Source organism: Equus quagga, chromosome 12, assembly GCF_021613505.1.
Source record: "Equus quagga isolate Etosha38 chromosome 12, UCLA_HA_Equagga_1.0, whole genome shotgun sequence".
NCBI lineage: Eukaryota > Metazoa > Chordata > Mammalia > Perissodactyla > Equidae > Equus > Equus quagga.
Window position 1 is genome coordinate 26473124 of NC_060278.1, and position 22605 is coordinate 26495728.

Genomic DNA, 22605 nt, shown 5'->3' on the forward strand with positions numbered 1-22605 from the left:
TCGCCGCCGCGCCCCCTGCCGGCCGGAGGACCGCACTGCACCTCCCCTCCGCGGGCATCCTTCGCCGCCGCCAAGAGGGGTCGCGGTGGCGCCAATTTCTGAAATTTCAGACTCTCAGGAGAGCCTGGCAGTGATCCCAGAGGGTGAGGACGAGAAACGGTCCAAGGCTGCGAAGATCGTCTTGGGAGCCACCTGCATTCTACTAGGAGAGGGTGAGAAACCCTCCTAACCGTGCCCTCTCATTCATTCAAAACCATTCATCTCTATGCACGAAGCTGAAAAAACGGGAAACTGCTGCGCAAGAATTGGCAAAAGGCTTTGAATTAGGTGCACGACTAGAGAAACAGCAGGCATGGAGTTTAGGGTTATAGGAAAGAACCTAAATAGCCTCACAATTTAGAAATTGTATAACAAAAGTGGGGAGGAAAAGAGAAAATGGGATTTCGTGTCAATATGATTCTCACGACTGTGATTGGGGGTAAAAGTATTTCAAGCTAATAAAGCAAATAGTAGAGATTTAAGTATATATGTTAGTGCAAAGGAGCATGCTAAGAAAGAATAAAATCAACTAAAACCTGGTGATTAAGAAAAGGGAGTTAAAGGAGAAAAGAAAGAAATACAGTAGAAAATCTAAAGAAATAGATGATTAGGACATCATGTAATGTTATAATTATTATGGCAACCCAGAACAAAAGTATACACCTTTCAAATTATCAAAACACGTACACACAAATACAACAAATTAAACAAAACCACATAGTGAAATATTTGAAAAAGTCACAAGACAAAACGTCTAACAAAACAATATGACAGAACTAAGACCAAACATCTTACATGAATAAACGTATATGAGCAAAATTTACCTATTCCAAAAAATACGACTTCAGACTGGAACACAAACTGTAACACAACTCTTAGGTTGCATATGAGAAGATGTATAAAATAGAGGCATTCTGATAGTTTGAAAATACAAGAATAGAAAAGATATGCCAGGAATATGGAAACATAATGAAATCACAGATCACAAACTTACTATTACACAGGGTTGATTTCAGAGCAAAAGTAAATGAGATTAAGAACAACATTTTACAAGAGTTACAATTTACAATGAAAACTAAAATAGGAATATCTATGCACTGAATAACATAATTTCATTATTCATAGCAAACAGAGATATAGAGAGAATGAATAGACAGAAATAATTGGTATAGTCTTTGCCAGATTAAGGGCACAAGAGGTAAGTGAGGATAGAGAAGACCTAAAAATCTAATTAATATGGTAGATCTAATATAGCAAACTCTGTACCCTGAAACAGAGATTATATCTTTTCAAGTATCCTTGGAACATTCACAACAATTGGCCATATTTTAGGCCATAGAGAAAAATCTTAAAATATTCCAATAAGTGGAACCATATGGAGAATATTATCTGATCACAATTCAATAAATCTAGAAATTAATGATAAAACAGAAAATAAAACATTCCTACCCCTTGGAAATTTTTAACTATTTAGACAACATTTAGACCAAAAAGGAAAATAAAAACAAATAGATAATACTTAGAAAAGTATGAAAATGGCATATCAGAAGCCATAGGATTTAGCTAAAATAGTACTAAGAGAAAATTCGTACTTTTAGATGATTACATTAATTAAAAAGTTAGAATAAACTAAATAAAGCATCTATGCAAGAAGTTAGAAATAGAACAAAATAAATCTTCAAGAAGCAGAAGGATGTAATTAATAAAGATAAAAGCCCAAAATGATGCTGTATAAGATAGAAAAATATAGAATTAAAAAAATAAGTCCAAGAGGTGATTCTTTGAAAATAAATAGGTGAGCTGTTAATTAAACAAGAAACAGAGGAGAAAGCACAGATGTACAAAATATGGAAAAGGGGAATTCACCACACATAGAGGAAAGTAAAATTATCTTTTTTTTTAAAGCTTGGCACCTGAGCTAACATCTGTTGCCAGTCTTCTTTCTTCTTTTCCTTTCTTCTTCTCTCCAAAGCCCCCCAGTACACAGTCGTATATTCTAGTCATGAGTCCTTCTAGCTCTGCTATGTGGGACGCAGCCTCAGTACGGCCTGATGCGCGGTGACGAGGATCAAGGCTGCCCCAGGGAGAGAAGCCCCAGGCATCCTGCCCTACATACCGATCTATATCATCCTCTGGGAAGTATAGGACGTCCTGACCTGATTGTATCCAAAGTTATAGGACCACCCACTAACCAGACCCCACCTGCACTGACACCATTTTAATGACATTTTTAACATAATCTTTCCTTTGTCTTGTAAAGAAATAACTCACATACTTATGCCTTATAAATTTAGCCTTACCCTCAACTCATTGCAGCTCTTCACTGCCCATGGGTCCTGTCCCCATGCTACTCCATGCTAGCATGGAATATCCAGAGAATACTCTGAATAAAGGAGCCCTGCTACTAGACCTTGAGAGTCCAAGAAATCTTTCTTTCGACTCCTCGGCTCGCCGAACCCGCATCATTTCTTCTGGTGGCCCGTACAGGGATCTTGCTTCACCAGCTTATGAGCTTAAGTTCTGGTAAGTGCACTCTTCTTCTTTGTGCCTTCCTCTTTTTCAAAGATGGTTCTAAATTCACGTATTCATTGGGAACCTTCTCAGACAGCTGTATGAATCCACGTTTGCTGCCCATGGCTACTCTACGGGGCAAATCATAGCATTCAGCTTGAAGAGAATCAGTACCTTAAGCCTGAGGGTGATGAAGAATGAATTAATCCATTCCTTCCTAATCCTATCTCTAATATATAAATCTTACATGGGCACAAGGTCAACCACTTAAGTCATTAGGACGCTCGCCAATCTCCAAGACTCCCGTGGCAGGTTTCTTTTCCTAAGGCTGGATTGGGATTCCTCCCTATGGCTCCTGACCAAACTCCAAACCATGGGCAAGTAACAACTGGGACTCTGGTTCAAGGAAAGTACGAAACTCTAACCTTTGGTTGAGTATGAGAACCCTTTTTTGGGAGAATGGCTCCAGGACGCAATTGGGTAGAATGTCCCCCAGACCAGCAGAAAATTCTTCACTGTTTTTCTCTATTCTTTTTATCTCTGGGACCATTCACCAGGCACCTATTACTGCCAGGCATAACAGGGAAGATATACACGGGATGCAATGCCGGGGGACGCCCCCATCACCCCTTGCTGTAGGAACCCCACAGGAGGAACAACAGGTAGGATGCTGCCCTAGGTTCAGGGGGATTTCAGGGTAATGGACCCCTTTCTTTCATCTCTCTTAAAGTTACAGTGGCCATTTTGGTCTCCTTTTGAGCTTTGCAATTGAGAAACAAAGAAATCTTTAGAGTCAAAGACTCCATCCCTGGGAGGTCACCCCTTCTGGTTTCCAGACCTGATCACCCGGCAACCCCAAGTGGGGTGCCCTCTCTTGGTGGTTGATTTGTTGAGTATTTTAGGTGCCTACAGAGTCAGTTATGAGGATAGGAGACCTGTGATTCATTCTGTGAACTGTCCTACTAGGGTTGTGTGCCCTGGCACGGGAACTGTCATGTGACCCTTATCTTGATAACTCTTGGCAAGAGGCTGTGAGGGTGAGGCCCGATCTCCTGATCTCTTCTTTTCCTTTCTTTGTCTGTTTCGTTTGTCACCTCCTCTGTTGTCACCAAGTCGAGGTTAAGTTCAGGCTGGACCTGAGCAGAACCTGGACCGTGTGTAAAATTGAAAACTTGATATTCTTTTGCCAGAGACTTAACTCTCAATCCTGGCACTAGGAGCCCCAGCCCCCAGCCAGCTCCAGGCCTTTGCCTCCTGCTTCCCTGGCTCACCTTGTGCTGGCTCAGGGACTAAGTGCCCAGGCTGAGTGAGACTTGAATAAATCTTATAACTATGTCAATGCCTGCAGTCAGGCTCTGCACCCTTCTCTGGCCCGCTGTCAGTCAGACACCGGCTTTACCACCATGGGGAACATCCCATGCATCCCGGGAGACTCACCCCTCGGCTGCAGTCTAACTAATTGGAAGCACTTTCAATTGGATGAGTTATGCCCCAGAAACTCCATCTCGGAGAAAACCTGATGGGTTCTCTGTGCCTTTATGATGTAGTTGGAAAGGTAGATCAACTTATAATGTCATTTGAGTCACAACCCAGTTTCTGAGAAATCAAGAACAACTGTCCTTAGAAAATCCTTGTAAGGCTGGAAAAGCAGCTCTAGAGGCAGTTCAGGTTCCATCCATTTCCCTTATATCAAAGAGCTTGCAAATCCTCTAGGGACTGTCTAGCTCATCACTAATTCCTAAGACTGAAGAAAAAAAAGGGGAAAAGGAAAAAATGGCCATATGCGTGCTCTTGACAAAAAACCTAGCATCTTGAGTGTCTTCTCCACAAATATTGGTAAAAAAGCTTAAAATAAAATTTGGATTCATAACTAGGGAGCTTTGTATTACTGTACCTGATTCGTGGCAGTAATTTTAAAACAATAGCTGTGGAGATTTTGTGTATGTGTGTCTATATGTATGTTATATATGTGTGATATTTTACCTCTGGATGGTGTGGCCAAAATCAGGAGCTCTGTTTAATTGACTTAAAGTAAGTGCTTACATAAATTCTAAGTGTAATAGAAATTAACCCAATGCCTTTTAAGTTAACTTGATATAGATTAATCTTTGGCAATGAAAGCTTGTTCAAGATTGTTGGTTTGATTGAAATAGGCATGTCCTCAAAGTTGTCAGTATTTGGATATGATGCAGACATGTAGCCTGGGTTTGCTAGTCAAATAAGTTCATGTTGTCTGTTAGAAATTCATCAGCAAAATAATAGCTTTAAATGATAGCTAATTTTGTCTAATGTCTTATGAAGTTTTCGTGGGTAGTTGGAACATAATTGTTGGAAAACATGATTTAAATAGATAAAAATGAGTAAGAGTTTTCGGGTACAATAATGGTGTTTTATGGTCTGTATACTTGGGTAAAAAACAGTTTCCAAATTCTTTTTGGTAACAAACTAGAGTTTTGCCAAGTTAAGTTAAATGATAAAAATCAGTCGAGTATCTGGGTCATTTTTGGATAGGATGGAACACTGAAATATTACTGCCAAATGTATCTAAGTCATTTACTTTTGGCTTCTTATTTCAGAGAGGCTAAAGCATTTCAGAGAGGCTAAAACATACCTCTGTTTTATTAAGTTTTATTACTGTGAAGTGGCGTATTTCCCAGAAATTATGAAAAGTGTTTAAAATGTTGATATAAAAGGCAGTTTATAATTGCTTACCTTTTTAGTTTTTGCTAGAGTCTGTAAAGGGTTGAAAATTCTAATTAATACATGTAATTAAAGCTACTGGAAATTAAAAAGGAAAACAGCTTTGTGTACAAGGAAATTAAAATGTATGTTTTCAGTAAAGAGGGTACAAAGAATGGAAGTATTTTTGTTTGTTGGGTTAAGAAAGATAAATTTGTCCTAATGTACTAGAAGGGAAGAAAGAAAGCATGGGACAAATTCTGAATGTAAGAAGAAAGTTGTAGGTGTGTGAAAGAGAAATTCAGAAGTGAATTTAAGATTCTTTGACTGTTTCAACTTCTCTTGACTGTTTCTGTTGTCATTTTGAATATATACCTGAGCATTGTTTCATCTTTGAACAAGTGTTTTAAAATCTTTTGATATTTTTGACAAGCTTCTCCCTCAAAAAATATTCAAATCCTGAATGACGGCTTTCTTTTGACCTGGTAGAAGGAGGAAAATTTCTCTGAGGATTTTCTGAGGGCCCCTGAGACTTAAAGAAATTTGCTCTCTCTTCCCATGAAGAGAAAAATACTAAACTAATTAGGCTTATTTGGTCTATTAAATTACATGGGAAGCATTGTCAAATAAGTGATGATAAACTTTCTTAGGTGGTATTACGTGGATGAATGCTATTGATATAAATGGTTTAAAATTATATAACATTCCTAAAATTCTCATCCATCCCTGTTATCAGTCATAATTCTGGTTGTTATTTTAAGGTGTTGTATGTCACAGAAGTAGCCAAGTTTCTTTGTCAATTGCCCTTTTGAGTCTTTTGTCATTTGCAGATAGTTGCTGTTACTCTGATGCTTTTTGCTTTTGCAAATATGTCATCTTCAGAGAAATTCATGGAAAGGATTCTGACATAGGATTCTAAAGTACAGGTTTCTGATCAACTTTCAGATCATGAAACTGAATTGGGTAAGAAATTACAGAATTCTAATGGAGAAACTGATGACCTCATAAAACTGCTAACAGAAGATTAAGATGAAGAGTCAATTATATGGGACTGTATGAACTGATGAGGATGATTATAACTTTTTATAACTTTTGTTTGAAATGTTGAGTTTTTGATGTTTTGTTTTGTTTTCTCAGATTTAAGGGAATCTTTCTTTCTTTCTCTTATGCTAACTATGACTTATAGCAATTTGGTAAAATTATACCTTTATGAACAGAACTGAAACATTTATCTTTTTCTCTCTACCTGGTCCCTCCAGAATTTGGAAACTCAGAGAGTGAGTGAGTATGGTTATTTTGTGGCAATATAGTTATTTGCATAAATTCAATAAGAATCTGTTCTCCTTATAACAAGACACATTGGTTATATTACCGAGGCTTTGACTGGACTGTCATATTTGAGAGAAACATACAGGCTCAGATACAACAAGACAGCTTTTTAGGAGCAAAGGTTGGACTTTCTGGAATAAAGCCACTTGGAAATATTGGCCTGGTACCTTGTTTACAGAGATTCCAGCAACCTTTCCTGGTAAGTAAGGAAGCTCACGTATCTGGCAGGTGCGAGGAAGCTTGAAATATTTTGGAGGACCTCAAAAAGAGAGGAATCCTCCCAAATATGTAGGTACTGCAGGAAAAATCTGATGGCAAGTCCTTGGCTGGGCTTTTCTGGCCTCGAAAGACCTTTAAAGTTCAATCAGATTCCTCATAAAAAATTCCAGCAAAGCAGATTTAAAAGAGCCTATATGATCAATTGCTATTCTTGCTACACTTATGTAAACAATTGGACCAAGTTTTATTGAAACTACACTTATTTTGCAAATGAGCTAATCTTAACTTGACTATCTTTTGTAAAAATGAGGGTGATTCTAGAAAGAAAAATCATGTTTCAGTAGAAGCTATAGTACACATTCTAGATCTTCTCTTCTACAAGATTCATCTATTACTGATCATAATGTCTCCTTGTGGCCATCCGTCTCTGACACCTGGGAGCTCGCTGGTCACAATCAAATCTTTTCCTTCAACTTTCCTGCCCAAATACTAACTAGATTTGCCGTGTCACAGGTGGATCGTAAACAACAAGTTCCTAAGGTAAAATCCCCAACTTATCAATACACACAGGATGTACTCTATCAAATTTGGGACGAATATATTTAGCTCACTCCTACTAGTGGTCAGCTTAGCCAAAAGACCACTCTATGTTAGAAACAAACCAATCAGACTTGTGATACATGGCCTAACAGCACCCGACCTATGGGACAAATTCCCCGTTATATGTGTTCTCATATCATAGCCTTAAAAAATACTGATTGGTTTGGGACTGACTGGGATAGATGGCCCAGCATACATTGCTTAGCCCCTAATAGCACTCAGTAGTTATGTGGCTCCAACATATGGCCTTGGCTGCTGCCTGGATGGAGTGGATGATGCACCCTAGGCTTCATCTGGATACAAGGTAGAACTACATTTACTGTATCTCCTCTTGCTGACCTATGACAATGCTGGACCTGCTCTGTCTTCCACTGGTGTGATCACCCTGCCTCAATTTTCCTTCCCCAATTAGAAATTTAAAGTGTCATCTAGCACATGGAAGCCCTAAACAAACTTACCATGAAGGCATTAAATGATACACAATATAGCCTCTCTCTGCTCGATTTAGAAGTATCCCAAGTGTGTAAGGTGGTCCTCCAAAACTGAATGGCACTGGATATTTTGACGGCAGCACAGGGGGGCACTAGTGCCATTATAAAAACGAAATGTTGTGTCTATATTCCTGACTGCCATCAAAATATCTATGGCCTCCTATCCAATATGAGTCACCAAATTAAATCCATGTCTGACCCTACCCTATCCCTAAATGATTGATTGGACTCCTGAATAGGACCAGGTCTCTGAACTACTATCAAAGCCTTATTCATTGGGTTAATCATATTGCTTCTATTTCTTATTATAGTTTGTTGTCTATTTTGTTGTTTGTCTTACACATGTCAACAAAGTTTCACCTCCTGGACCACTTTTCATCAAATGATTCTCTCATCTCCAGAGGATCTGTATACCTTGTCAGCCTTGGACTCCTCAGGCACAACCTTCCAGTCCACTGAACTTCCTGCCTGTCCCCCTGTGGCCCCATTTACGGACAGCTCTATGACCTTGTACAGCCGGAAGTAGTTACAGAAGATTGACCATCATCCATATCCCCAAGAGATTTTGGGATCAAATGGGTTCAGGGGGCATTTTATGATGAGGATCAAGGCTGCTCCAGGGAGAAAAGCCCAAGGCATCCTGGCTTACATAACCGATCTATATCAGCCTCTGGGAAGTATAGGACGTCCTGACCTGATTCGACCTGATTCGTATCCAAAGTTATCGGACCACCCGCTAACCAGACCCCACCTGCACTGATACCATTTTAACGACTTTTTTGCATAATCTTTCCTTTGTCTTGTAAAGAAATAACTCACATACCTATGCCTTATAAATTTAGCCCTGCCTTCAACTCATTGCAGCTCTTCACTGCCCATGGGTCCTGTCCCCTTACTTCAGCTCTTTACTGCCCATGGGTCCTGTCCCCATGCTCCTTAATGCTATTCTCTGAATATAGGAGCACTACTACCAGACCTTGAGAGTCTAAGACATCTTTCATTTGACTCCTCAACTCACCCAGCCCACATCAAGTGGTGCTAGGTCTGTCCCAGGATCCGAACCAGCAAAAACCCAGGCTGCCAAAGCTGAGCGTGCAAACTTAACTACTCGGCCACGGGGCTGGCCCTAAACTTACCTTAAGAGATGACTTAGCTCAGTTTTATCAAGTTAGTCAGAAAATCTGGATGAAATAGATAATTTTTAGGACAACATAATTTCTCCTCAAGGGACTATAGACGAGTTATAAAATTTCAACAGACCAACTATCACAGGAGAAGTAGAGAAGAAAAGCAAAGAGCCGCTCCAAAAGAACACCAGGTCCAGATGTTTCCGCAGCGGAATTTTACCAGAACGTTAGGGCCGACGAATTCTGCTGTGCCGTTCCAGAGCCTAGAAAAAGAAGGCAAGCTTCAAATTTGTCATATGGAGGTAGCGCAGTAGTGATACCCAACAAATACAGCCCAAAGCAAACTGCAGCCCATTCTCGCTTATGACTCTCAGTGCAAAAATCCTAAATAAAATATCAGCATGGCATTAGGAGAGAAATCCTGAGTCCTGGAGTAAGGTCATTCCCAGAGCTGCGAGGATCAGCCCTGGGGGAGAACAGGAACTTTCTGGCAGTTAAGACAACGTGCTCAGGGCTGGATTGCTGGGTTACACTGATTACACTGATTATAAAGACATAATCAACAATCCGCATGTGAAAGATCAGCACATAATATCCATTTGGAAGAGAGGAATGCCATACAACAACAACAAGAGTTACCCCTCCTAAGCCTTCTTAGGTCTGGGTGGTGGTAAGGCAGTATCTGCTGTAGAAGTCCACCAATAAAGCCCAGGGAGGGACAGTCTTAGTCTGTCCTTACATGTCGGATGGGGCGAGGGAGCTCTCTTGGGGGTCTTTTTGATAAGGGCATTAATCTCACTTATTATGGCTCCACCCTCATCACCTAATTACCTCCCAAAGGCCCCATCTCCTAGTACCATCACTTTGGGGATTCCGATTCAACACATGAACTTTGAGGGCACACAAACATTCAGTCTACAGCACCTGGTATTTTGCAGAATATGTTAGAAGGAGCAAGCCCTGTAGGAATCAACTGATAGAGAGGGAGTGCTCAAAGTGAAAATGGAGCCAGACCATTAGCAGAGAAGGGGAGTGATCTGCAGCTCAGGGCTTGGAGGTAAGAAAGGAAATCTTCCCAGTCCACATTCTACAAGACCGGCACCAAGCAAGGATCTACATAACCCGAGAGAGGCAGATTTCTACGAGGAAACAGACTGTTCTCTTAGCTGCTCTGGTTAAGCAACTCTGCCAGTTTTTTGGCAGATATTAAATGCGGGACCCCACCTGTGTAGGGCTTACTGTTCCCTTGTACTACTGGCATTTTACTTACGTTCCCTCACCTTAATCCTCATGTAACATGGTGTAGAATTACATTCATCAGAAATTCCCCACTAAATTTCTTTGAGAACAAAGGCAGTGAGAGTGTCTTAGTCAGCCCAGGCTGCTAGAACAAAATGTCACAGACTGGGGGACTTAAACAACAGACATTCATTTCTCACAGTTCTGGAGGCTGAAAGTCTAAAATCAAAGTGCAGGCAGATTTGATTATTGGCGAGGGCCCGCTTCCTGGCTGGTAAGGGGCCGCCATCTTGCTGTGTGTTCACGTAGTGGAAAGAGAGAGCTCTGGTCTCTTTCTCTTCATATAAGGACACTAATCCCATCTTGGGGACCCCATCCTCATGACCACATCTAAACCTAATTGTCTCTCAAAGACCCCCACCCCCTAATATCACATTGGGGTTAGGGCATCAGCATGGGAATTTGGGGGGAGGACACAAACTTGCAGTCCGTAACAGAGAGAGAGAAAAGAGCCACAGTTCTCAGGGGCTCTGGACACTTCTGGATGCTTCCTTTTGAGGGGAATGAGGGAAATGTAGGAAGCAGGGGCTGCTCTCTCTGTCCTAAAGTCTGGCATGGCCAAGGTATGGGGGAGAAGCCCCAGGGGGACTTCCAGCAGGGAGACAGCCAGGAGCAGCATGGAAGAGAGAGAAGAAAAGATGTTAGCCTTTTCTCTCAGCAGAAAACACGGAGTAAGGGGAGAGATGTCCATACTGGAGTCTGAGGAAACTTTGCCCTTGAAACACTGTGTAAAATGCTGCATGATGCCCTGAAAAGGAATGATTTACTTTTTTTGGTCAAAGTTCCTCAAGTAGAGTCCATTGGCCCTTTGTTACCTCACCCATGCACCAGGCGGCGGAGGGGAGGGGCTGGCCTTGATTCAAGGAACAGTCTTCACAATTCTGTGCAGATGCAGTATTAGCCCCATCGTGCAGATGGGGCCACGTGAGGTGAGATGACTTTCTCAGATAACTATGACATGGGCGTCGTTAACAAGTGGCATAGCCAGGAGGCGAACACACACCTGATTCCAGAGTGATGCTCTGTGTCGGCTGAGGCCAAGAGAAAAAGGAGTCTTGGGCCAAGCTTTCAGGAGGACTTGAAACATGGTTAATGGAAAGGAGAGGGGAAGCTGTTCTTGAAAGAGGATATGTTCATGGAACATTTAAGAAATAAAATGAATTTCCTGAGTGCCTCTGATAGTTTCTGGCTCTCTACCAAGCTCTGGAGGAGAAAGGGCCCGGAGAGCAAAGACAGAAGGTGTCAAGACGGGGTCTCCCCTTCCCCTGATGAAAGCACAGGTGGGTGTGCAAAACCCCTGATTCTGAGGCCCACAACCTTTGGGCATCTCCAAGTGGACTCTGCTGTTTAGCAAGCCTCCCTAATTATCTGGCCTCTGGTTGGCAGGATGTTTATTACCACTCCGCTCTTCCCCTTCTGGCTGGAGTTTTGCACATTTCCAAATCATTCAGTCACACATTTACAGACAACTTTTTGGCTTACACACCATAGATGCAATCACCTCTGTGGTTTGAGAATTTTCTGGGTTTTTTTTTTTTTTTTTGAGGAAGATTAGCCCTGAGCTAACATCTGCTGCCAATCCTCCTCTTTTTGCTGAGGAAGACTGGCCCTGAGCTAACATCCATGCCCATCTTCCTCTACTTTATATGTGGGACGCCTGCCGCAGCATGGCTTGCCAAGCAGTGTGTAGGTCTACACCTGGGATCCGAACTGGCAAACCCCGGGCCGCCAAAGTGGAATGTGCAAACTTACCCACTGAGCCACTGGGCTGGCCCTGGGAATTTTCTAGTTGGATTCTCAGGAGGAAATCTTTTTTCCCACATGTCCAAGTTTACTAGAAACATGATTCTTGCTTCCACTTCCTGTCAAAGGTAACTAATATTACTTTTATTTTACAAACTGAGAATCTGAGGCTTAATGAGATGGAGGAAATAACCCAGGCCATGCAACTAGCAGGCAGGATAAACAAATTGTGGAGATTCGGAAGAGGGACGAGATAAGAGGCCAAAGGGACCAGCCCAGGCTGGAGAACAAACATCCCCATGGCACTTAGTGAGACAAGCTGTGTGATCTTTCTTCAGCACTGCTCAGCCACCGGAGGGAGCAGAGCAGGAAGGAGATAGAGAACTAATCCCAAACCAGAAATCAGCAGGAGATTGGCTGCAACAAAAGGAGCATAAGGGTGGACAGAGACTGGAGGGGGGTCAGGAGGAGGGAAAATAAGGAGTGGGCGTGCTGGAAGGAAAACAAGTTGTATGAGATGACAGTTGGAGCAAAATTATAATAAGATAAAAAATGATTTTCCCCAGGGACTCTGTGTGTAGTGATACTTCTGATATACCACTAAGGATGATTTTTGTTTACTTTTATAGATCTAAGCAGTTTTGTCCATTTTTCAGAGATTTACAAAAATCTTTTTCCCCACAATTTTTTCCTTCTGTCTTTCTCTATGGCTGTCTCTGCTCTGTAATGTTTATAATAGCAAACATTTAGAAACAGACTAAACAATAATAAAGACAGTGAAATTCAATTTTGTTGGGTGACCATTTAAGTGGAAGGATCCCATTTTTGTTTTAAAAACATGTAAATATGGACAGAAAAAGCATCTAAGGGATATTTGCCAACATGGTTTTCTCCGGGTAGGTGGGATTATAGCAATTCATTATTTATATTTTTTGCTTGTTCATATTTTTTCCTAGTGGAAAGTTTTTAAAGTATGTAGAATTTTCTCAATTTTAAAAAAATTTTTAATTCATTTTCTACCCATTGATGTCTGTTCTGGTTGTTGACGAGATTTTCTATAAATTTTTAATTGCTTTGATTGGTTGAAAAACAAATCCTTTCAATAAGGAATTTACTTTTTTAAAACCACAATTTCTGTGCATGACTTGTGACTTTAACGTGGATATGTTTTAGATGTTGAGTTTACATATGCACACACCTAAAATGGTTAATGAAATTATAAAATGTCTTTCTTGCTTTCTAGCAGTGCATTCCCACTCTTCAGGCAGTGGGACCGAGAGCTGGATCTGTGCACGGTGACTGGGTGGGGTCTGTTGTATTTCCACTGTGTTGTTTGGTGCCATCGCCAGTGTGCGTGGGCAGAAGCCAGCCTTGCTCCAGAACTTTGATCATAAGTACAGCTTTGAGTGACAACCTTAATGTGGTCCTCAATGTGTGATCTGGGCCTCAAAGCCAGATCAGTGGCTTACGTGGCAGGATCGGGAAATGAGTTTATCTGTGATCTGAGGGTTTTGAGGGATTAGCAAGCCTTTCAAGTTACACTCTCTCTTCCAATGGAGCAAAAGCGTTGCAGAGTAGTCGTGGGGGCTCAGCACAGAGCTGAAGCATTCACAGGATGGTGGAGGAGAACTGGTGCTGACTGTATGCTGGGAATTTTGACGTAAATCATCTCATTTATCCCTAAAAACCCAGCGAGACAGGTGTTATGATGAACGGGAAACTGAAACTCAGAGAGGTCAAGTAGTTTGCTAAAGTCACACAATTAGTAAACGGTTGAACTGTGCTGAGAACTCACGTCTGTCTGACTCTGCCTGAGTTTAGTGGGCTGTTTAATATAATAAGCTGCCTCCTGACGGGAAGGCAGTTCTAATAGTGACCAGGACAGAGATGCTATTACCAGATGCATCTCCGTTAGTCTACGGTTTCGTCTCCATACTCCCATTAGAACTCTCCTGTTCTTCCCAATCTGACAAATGATGCCATTTTTCAAGCACTTTCTATGTACCAGGCTCTGGGCCAAGTGATATACATACATTATCTAGTTTATTCCTCAGAGGAGCCCTATGAGGTAGGTGTCATCACCCTCATTTATAGATGAAGCCATGGCAATTTGGAGAAATTATTCACCCCAGGTTCTAAATACGTGATCCCAGAGCTTCCTGCTTCTCAGACCTGTTCTCTTAGACTCTACACCTTATTCCCCTAATCAAACATGAACACAGACCAAACTCACTGGGATGCCATCTCTACGTAGTGAAAAATACTCATAAGGGTGAGATAACATCTTATTTCCAACATCATTGCAGCAGGACTTAAAATTGTTGGATGCTTCCTTAAATTTTATTGAGTTCCATCATGGAATTTCTGAGCCCAATTTCTTAGAAACTCATCCAAGATCAGTATGTGTTATAGTTAAGAAAGTTAAGGACTTTATTTGACTTTGAGTCTCAAAGCCAAGGCCGAATGAGCCCTCCAGTTTTAAAAGGGAAAGGTAGCTTTGGCATTGCTCTTTGTATCTTCTCAGACGTCACCTAAAGCCACAGATAGGATCAGCAGCGGAAGTGCAAACTCCATCTTTGACCAGGATGCATCCATGACTCTGGACTCTGGGGAAGGGCTGCCATACGCAGGGAAAGAAAGACAGCAGCCGAACAGCTCAGACACCAGAAGAACACAGCTCTCCAGATAAGAGGCTTACACTGTGAGCAACACCAAGATTCCCTTGTTTGAACCAGTAGAAATGACACAGAGGAGAAGCAGAGGAGATGGGGTGGATGAGGAATTGCACTTTTGAAGGAAGCTCTCTGTAACTGAGGCAAGGTAGAGGAGAGAAACTGCCTTGTGAGTATCCTTGCGGCTGCCAATGGAGAGAAATAAAGGCTGAAAGAAAAGAATAGGCACACACTCCCCGTGCCTAAGAATTTCTGCTACTCTGGACCACGCCCCCAGGATATTCCCTACCCAAGCTGCCTGCAAATAGCTTGTTTAGGAGGGATTTGACTCATTGAAATTTCTACAAAAATGGAAAATGTAGTCCACACAGATCAATACAAAGTTATACCAAGAAAAAAAGGAAGAAAATAAAATTACCCAAGGAAAATATTGTGGTGGAACAGACGAGTCTGGGGACCAAATATATTGCCATGAATTTTTAAAATACAATGAAGCAATGGCCTCTACAAATAGGATCTTACAGCAGAGATTTAAGGGGAGATATGGTGGCAGAACAGAGGTAAAACCTGGGCTACCTGTGCCCAAAATTAGTGCGAAGGTCTCAGTGGATGTGGTACATCTGATAACAGACCCAGCTGAAAACATGGTATGAGGCTTGGATGGCAAGACTGAGAAAAGACAGCAAACTTAAATGGAAATGAACAGAGTCATAATTTTAGAGAACTTTCTAGATGAATTGGGATGGCACACCAGTAGAAAGGAATGCAATAGCTGGTGTGGGGTATTAGGTGTTTGAGAAGTTCAAGGAAATGGGAGCTATAAGGACAATGGGATTGGATAGTGTCTTAGTTCATTTGAGTGACTATAACAAAGTACCACAAGCTGGGTGGCTTATAAACAACAGAAATATATTTCTCACAGTTCTGGAGGCTGGAAGTCCAAGATCAAGATGCCCGCAGATTCAGTGTCTGGTGAGGGCCCACCTCCTGGTTTACAGAGTCTGTCTTCTTGCTGTGTCCTCACACGGTGGCAGGGGTGAGGGAGCTCTCTGGGGTCTCTTTATAAGGGCACTAATCTCACTCATGAGGGCTCCACCCTCATGATCTAATCACTTCCCAAAGGCCCCACCTCCTAATGCCATCGCCTTGGGTGTTAAGATTCTAACACGTACATTTGGGCCAAGGACACAAACATTCAGACCAGAGCAACAGCGAATGTCTACCAGTAAGTTCCATCGACATTTTGCAAACAGAAAATAACAAGCTGTGGGTGTTTAACAAGCAACTGAAAGTCAAGTTTGAAAGCCAGAGAAATTCCCTCAAGGCTTACAAAGCGGTTCTCATCTCCTGAGTAAGTGGGAGGGTGGAGAACACTGAAAACTATGCCCTGCCAGCTTGTCCCCTTGTTTTAAGATAATGTAAAGACTTCTTTTCCACAAGAGAAAATCCTCTCCTACTTGCCTCCAGCCATTAGCCTCTAGTTAGGGTTGAGCAGCAGCATAACCCAGACAGGGACTCTGTCCCTAGCGCTGCCGTATTCCAACAACCATCTCCATAATTGTGCAAGTCAGGCCTGTGTGACTGTCACTTCAACACCCTGCTGCTCGTGATGATAATTGCACCCCTCTCACGCATCCCCCCCATCCCCTGTGTTCTGGTGATTAAGAGCTAGCCCCTGGCCTCTGTTATGGGGGTATCATCACCCTTGCTGTCAGCAAGCCTAGCTGGGCAGCCAACAAGGATTCTACTCAGCTTGGACCATCAGAAAAAAGTGAAGGATGGTGGACCAGGAGGCTGAGGGAAGTCATCCCAATAAAAAGTCATGATCTTTTGCCCCACTTCCAGACCTGAGCCAGTTGCCAGACGCAGAACCCGTTAATGGAAGAGGAGCCAAGTTCCCCAGGAGGAAGGACTCTGTAACACCACTACAAGTACACATCATAATAATTCCCCCTGGTCCTTCACCCAAGGGACCTGAGGCCCTTTACTCAGGCAACTGTGCTGGGGAAAGAGAAATAATAAAAAAGTTTGAGGATTATTGTTGACATTGATACCTGGAGACCTGAAGGGTTATCATGGCCCTTTGTTCAAGTTGGGGAATAAGAGGTCAGATAATAAATGGAGTCCTGGCCAAGGTCCAGCTTACGTGGACCCACCCAGTAGTTTGTTTCTCCAGTTTCTGAATGTGTAATTGAGATCGACATACTTGAGAATTGGCAAATCCCTACCATGGTTCCTTGGCCGGTGGGTGGGGGCTGTGATAGTCGGAAAGGCCGAATGGAAGTTTCTGAAGCTCCCTCTTCCCAAGTCAAGAGAGAAAATAAAAAACAATACTGTGCTCCAAGAACTTGGAAGAATGGCAAAGACTGGTGCCACACTTAGGATCTAAAGCAGGACTTGGTCAATATTTTAGGCTTTGCAGGCCATCCAGTTTCTAGTGCAGTCGTTTGGCTTTGCTTTAGTAACACAAAAGCAGCTACAGATAATATGTAAATGAAATATTTCTGAGTTTGAGTAAAACTTTACTTATGGACGCTGGAATTTGTTTCATATAATTTCATTGTATCACAAAATATTACTCTTCTTTTGATTTTTTTTCCCAACCATTAAAAAATGTAAAAACCATTCTGAGCTTGCAGGCTGTGCAAAAACAGGCAGTGGGTCAGATTTGGTCCTTGGGGCATAGTTTGTGGACTAATGGTCATCTAAATAATGCAGGGTGGTGGTCCCCATCACATTTCCATTAAATTCACCAGGCTCACCTTGGAAAACATCAGATAGATCCTGAAAAATAACAGTAGAGTACCATAAAGTCAAGCAGGTAGATGCCCCCGTTGCAGCTCAATGTTATAAATGTCTCTGTAAGCACTGCTTTCTCTGCATCCCACAAATTTTGATAAGTTGTGTTTTCATTTTCATTTAGTTCAAAATATTTTTACCTTTCTTTTGAGATTTCTGTTTTGACTCATGTGCTATTTAGAAGCGTGTTGTTCAATCTCCACTGTTTGGAAATATGGTATTTTTGCCAGAGTGATTAATGCAGCCTTGGGTACATAACGTGTGGCAATATGGTTTCGCCAATGAATTCAGTCTTATTTCAATCAGAACTAGTTGCAAAAGACAACAATCTACATTTACAGTTTTGCACCAGGACCATGTTAACTCTCCCACCCTCTGTCATCATGTTTGAAGAGATATGGATAGTCCAGGCATCCTGCAGAACATCACATTTTGATATTTTGATAATCAGGTCAGATGAGCAAGAAATGGCTAGCTTGCTGGAAGCCTCTGTAAGACATATGAGCTGCAGAGAGTGGGAGATAAACCCTAAAAATATTCTGGAGAATTCTATGGATTTGGACAAGTGTATAATGATATATAGCCATCATTATAGTATCATACAGGTAGTTTCACTGCCTTAAAAATCCTCTGTGCTCTCCCTATTCATCCTCCCCAATAACTCCTGACAACCACAGATCTTTTTATCGTTTTCTATAGTTTTGCCTTTTCCAGAATGTCATATAGCTGGAATCATAACGTATATAACCTTTTCATGGTGGCTTCTTTCAGTTAGTAATATGCCTGTAAGGTTCTTCCATGTCTTTTCATGGCTCGATAGTTCATTTCTTTTCAGCGCTGAATAATATTCCACTGACTGGATAGACCACAGTTTACTTATCCATTCACCTACTGGAGGACATCTTGGTTGCTTCTAAGTTTGGGCAATTATGAATAAAATTGCTATAAATATCTGTGCAGGTTTTTGTGTGGACATAGCTTTTCAACTCCTTTGGATAAGTACTAAAGAGCACGATTGCTGGATTGTATGGTAAGAGTATGTTTAGTTTTGTAACCTTGAGTTTTGGCACATTGTGTCTTTCAAGGAAGTGGCCCATTTTATCTAGGCTATACAATTTGTGGGCGTAGAATTGTTCATAATATTCCTTTATTATCAATTTAATATCCATGGGATCTGTAGTGATGTCTCCCTTTTCATTTCTTTTCATTTCATTTTTGTCTTCTCTATTTTTTTCTCAGTTAGGCTGGCTAGATTTGATTTTATTGATCTTTTCAAGAACGAGCTTTTGGTTTCATTAATTTTCTCTATTGATTTCGTGTTTTCAGTTTTATTGATTTCTACTCTCTTTTCTTCCGCTTACTTTGGGTTTAAGTTGCTCTTCTTTCTCTAGGTTCCTAATGTGGGAACTTAAATGATTGATTTTAGATCTTTCTTCTTTTCTAATATATTCATTCAATGTTATAAATGTCTCTGTAAGCACTGCTTTCTCTGCATCCCACAAATTTTGATAAGTTGTGTTTTCATTTTCATTTAGTTCAAAATATTTTTACCTTTCTTTTGAGATTTCTGTTTTGACTCATGTGCTATTTAGAAGCGTGTTGTTCAATCTCCACTGTTTGGAGAATTTCCAGTTATATTTTTTGTTATTGATTTCTGGTTTAATTTCATTGTGGTCTGACAGAAGATATGGTATTGTTTCTCTTCTTTTAAATTTGTTAGAGTGTGTTTTATGACCCAGAATGTGGTCTATTTTGGTGAATATCTCATGTCAGCTTGAGAAAAATGTGTATTCTGCTGTTGTTAAAGGAAGTGGTCTACAAATCCATTACAAACAGTTGATTAAAGTGTTAAGTTCAGCTGTGTCCTGACTGATTTTCTGCCTGTGGAATCTGTCCTTTTCTGAGAGAAGAGTCTTAACGTATCCAACTATAATAGTGGATTCATTTTATTCACTTTGCACTTCTATAAGTTTTTACCTCATGTAGTTTGATGCTGTTGTTAGGTGCATACATGTTAAGAATTGTTATGTCTTCTTGGAGAATTGACCCCTTTATCCTTATGTAATGTCCTTCTTTATCCCTGATAACTTTCCTTGCTTTGAAGTCTGCTGTATCTGAAATTAATCTAGCTACACCTGCTTTTTTTCGATTAGCGTTAACATGGTGTATTTTTCTTCATCCACTTACCTTTAACCTCTATGTGTCTTTCTACTTAAAGTGGGTTTCTTATAGACAACATAAAGTTGGGAGACTTTTGATCTAATTTTAAAAATATCAAAGATAGAGGTGTTGGAAATATTTAGGTATTGGAAATATTTGGGAACTAACAGAAGAGAGCTGAGGACTCTCACCTCTGAGCTCTTCTGGTGGGCAGGCAGTAGGTCTTTACATTGTTTCTGGTGCTATTAAAATGGCCTATACTGCTATTGCCATTTTAGGACTGTGTGCACACATTCCAACTTTCCAAGATTTCATCAGCAGCAGTAGTAACTTATTTGCACTGGGTATAGAACTCAGCTCTGAGCTGAATACAGAAAGGGAACTTGCAAATGGGTTTGAGGTGCACAAAGGGGACTCTGGGTGGAAGAACCCCAAGTGCATCATATGGGTTACTGAAGTGGATATGTCACGGCACACATGAAGCACACCAAAATACACCCCAGACAGATGTCCAGGAATGGGTACCAGCTACAATTTCGCTCACTGTTCTCTCAAAAGAATAGCCTCACACAGGTCAGTTGGAATGAAGTTCTAAGGATAATTGTATTCTAATTTATGAAACTGGTGAATGCTGGGATCATTGTAACTACTTGCCACACTCCACACTGCAGATAAAGACCCACCAGCGTGCCAGGACACCATCATTTCAAATCATGGACTAGATGATGTTAAGACTCCTCTACCTCTGAGGAGCTACTTCTGATTTCCTTTTAAGGAAGAGGAAAGGAGAGGAGGTCTAGAAGAGAGACATTTGGAACGTAGGAGGATAAGGCAAGGCGAATCAGTGACCAGGTTGTCTTGAACTGACTCCTACAACATCATCTGTGTCCATTCTCATCTACAAAGGAAGCATGCACATTGGCTGAATCGAGTACTCTCTCCTTGGACGGCAAAGTCTTGCACTTTGGGCTTCCTTTCAGAAACTCTCTGGACAGAGACGATCTTCCTTCTGTTAGCACCGTCTCTCTCTCTTTTTTTTTAATGCTTTTTGGTGAGGAAGATTGGCCCTGAGCTAACATCTGTTGCCAATCTTCCTCTTTTTTTCTTTTCTCCACAAAGCCCCAGTACCTAGTTGTATAGCCTAGTTGTAAGTCCTTCTAATTCTTCTATGTAGGATGTCACCACAGCATGGCTTGATGAACGGTGTGTAGGTCCACGCCCAGGATCCAAACAGGTGAGCCCCAGGCCGCCAAAGTGAAGTGCGGGAATCTAACCACTCTGCCACTGGGCAGCCCCTATTAACACTTTCTTTTAACAGGCAACCAAAAATTTATCATATTTAAGTTTTTAAAAATTACATTCATATTTTAACTCTACTGGCTTCTTATACATTTTCTTCACTGGACATGTGTACCTAGATTCCCAGACACTCACGCAATGATCTCCAATTTTTCTTCTATGGGAGCTTGCACTCCCCTGTTAATTTTCATTTCAGAAGGTAATTTATTTCCAAGCTCTAGGATTTGGTGTACAGGCCACATACATACTATTAAGTATCTTATATAAAAACGTCTTTTGCAATAAAAACTTCCAGAAATCATCTGCTACCATTTCTTAAATATTCAATTACAAACTCAATGGATTATAGATTTATTCAATGGTTTATTTATGATCCTACTTGAATTCAGATGGCGTTTCAAGTTTTTTGTTGTTGTTGTCTAATAACTCCAAATAATGATTCTCCACAGTCCACTCTCATTGTCTAAAACTCACATTCTTAAACTAGAGGATTGTTTCCTAACAGGGAGCATAAGAATCAAGATGAAAAGTGTGGAGTACACCTATGTGTGTGGTTAGAAAAATGATGAAGTGACCTTGGGGAAAATGAAAAGTTTTTCTTCTGTTTCCCCCACCTTCTGTCTTCTGCCACGTTTCGAGATAAGATGGCAGCTTTCTGACTAAACAGCGCCAACTGTGTCTCCCCCATCATGTGAAAAGACCACAAACATTAAAGAGGATGTCTTTATCAAAATATCTGTAATTGTGACCTTCAAAGAAACAGAACCAGAATTGCTAGTGAATTTCTTGTTTTTTTCACGTGTATCCTTCCTTCCTTTTTTTCATTTCCTTTATATCTGACTTCTTTAAGCAAAAACACAGTTTCTCTCTAGTACAAAAAAGTTGAAAAACAGAATTTAATTTGTTTCCCTCTTCTATGATAGTTGGTTTTCCCTGCTCTAAGAAGAGACATTTTGTTTGTCTGGAACGGAACATGATCCCAGAAAGGAAAGCAGATCTGAGACAGCTTCTTCAAACCTGATTTGGGTCGTCCTCCTGTCAAAGCCATGAAGTGACTCTCCTGCACGCCTCTATGCTTTCTTGAATAAGAGAACGGAACGGAATTGAACAGTCATTATAGAGTCATATAATCTTAGGGTTGGAAGAAACTATAGGCCCCATAACCTATTCAGTGCTTAAGTCTTTTCTATTCTACCCACAATGTTGAGATTTCAGGGTGCTAATTAATCTCATCTCTCTCCCTTCTGAGTTCGGAACCTGCTGAGAAATGAAAGAAGGAGTGTGATATTGTAATTTATAATAAGAAATATACATTTGGTCTTCGTCCCCATTTCTGGCACAGAGGTCCCAAAACCCTTGGAATTTCCTAAGTGATGAGAGTGATACGGGCGTCTTTTGTTATGTTAATGAGGTGACAGGTGGAAAGCCCCTAAGGATGGAGATGGGTAACCAGGGGAGCCAACTGTGTGATTTGAGGGTTGGAAATTTCAGTTCCACCCGCCAGACCTCTGGGAAGGAGAGAGGGGCTGGAGGTTGAATCAGTCACCAACGGCCGATGATTTAATCAACCACTCCTAGGTAATGAAGCCTCCATAAAACCCTCAAAGGATGGGGCTCAGAGAGCTTCCAGGTGCAGTG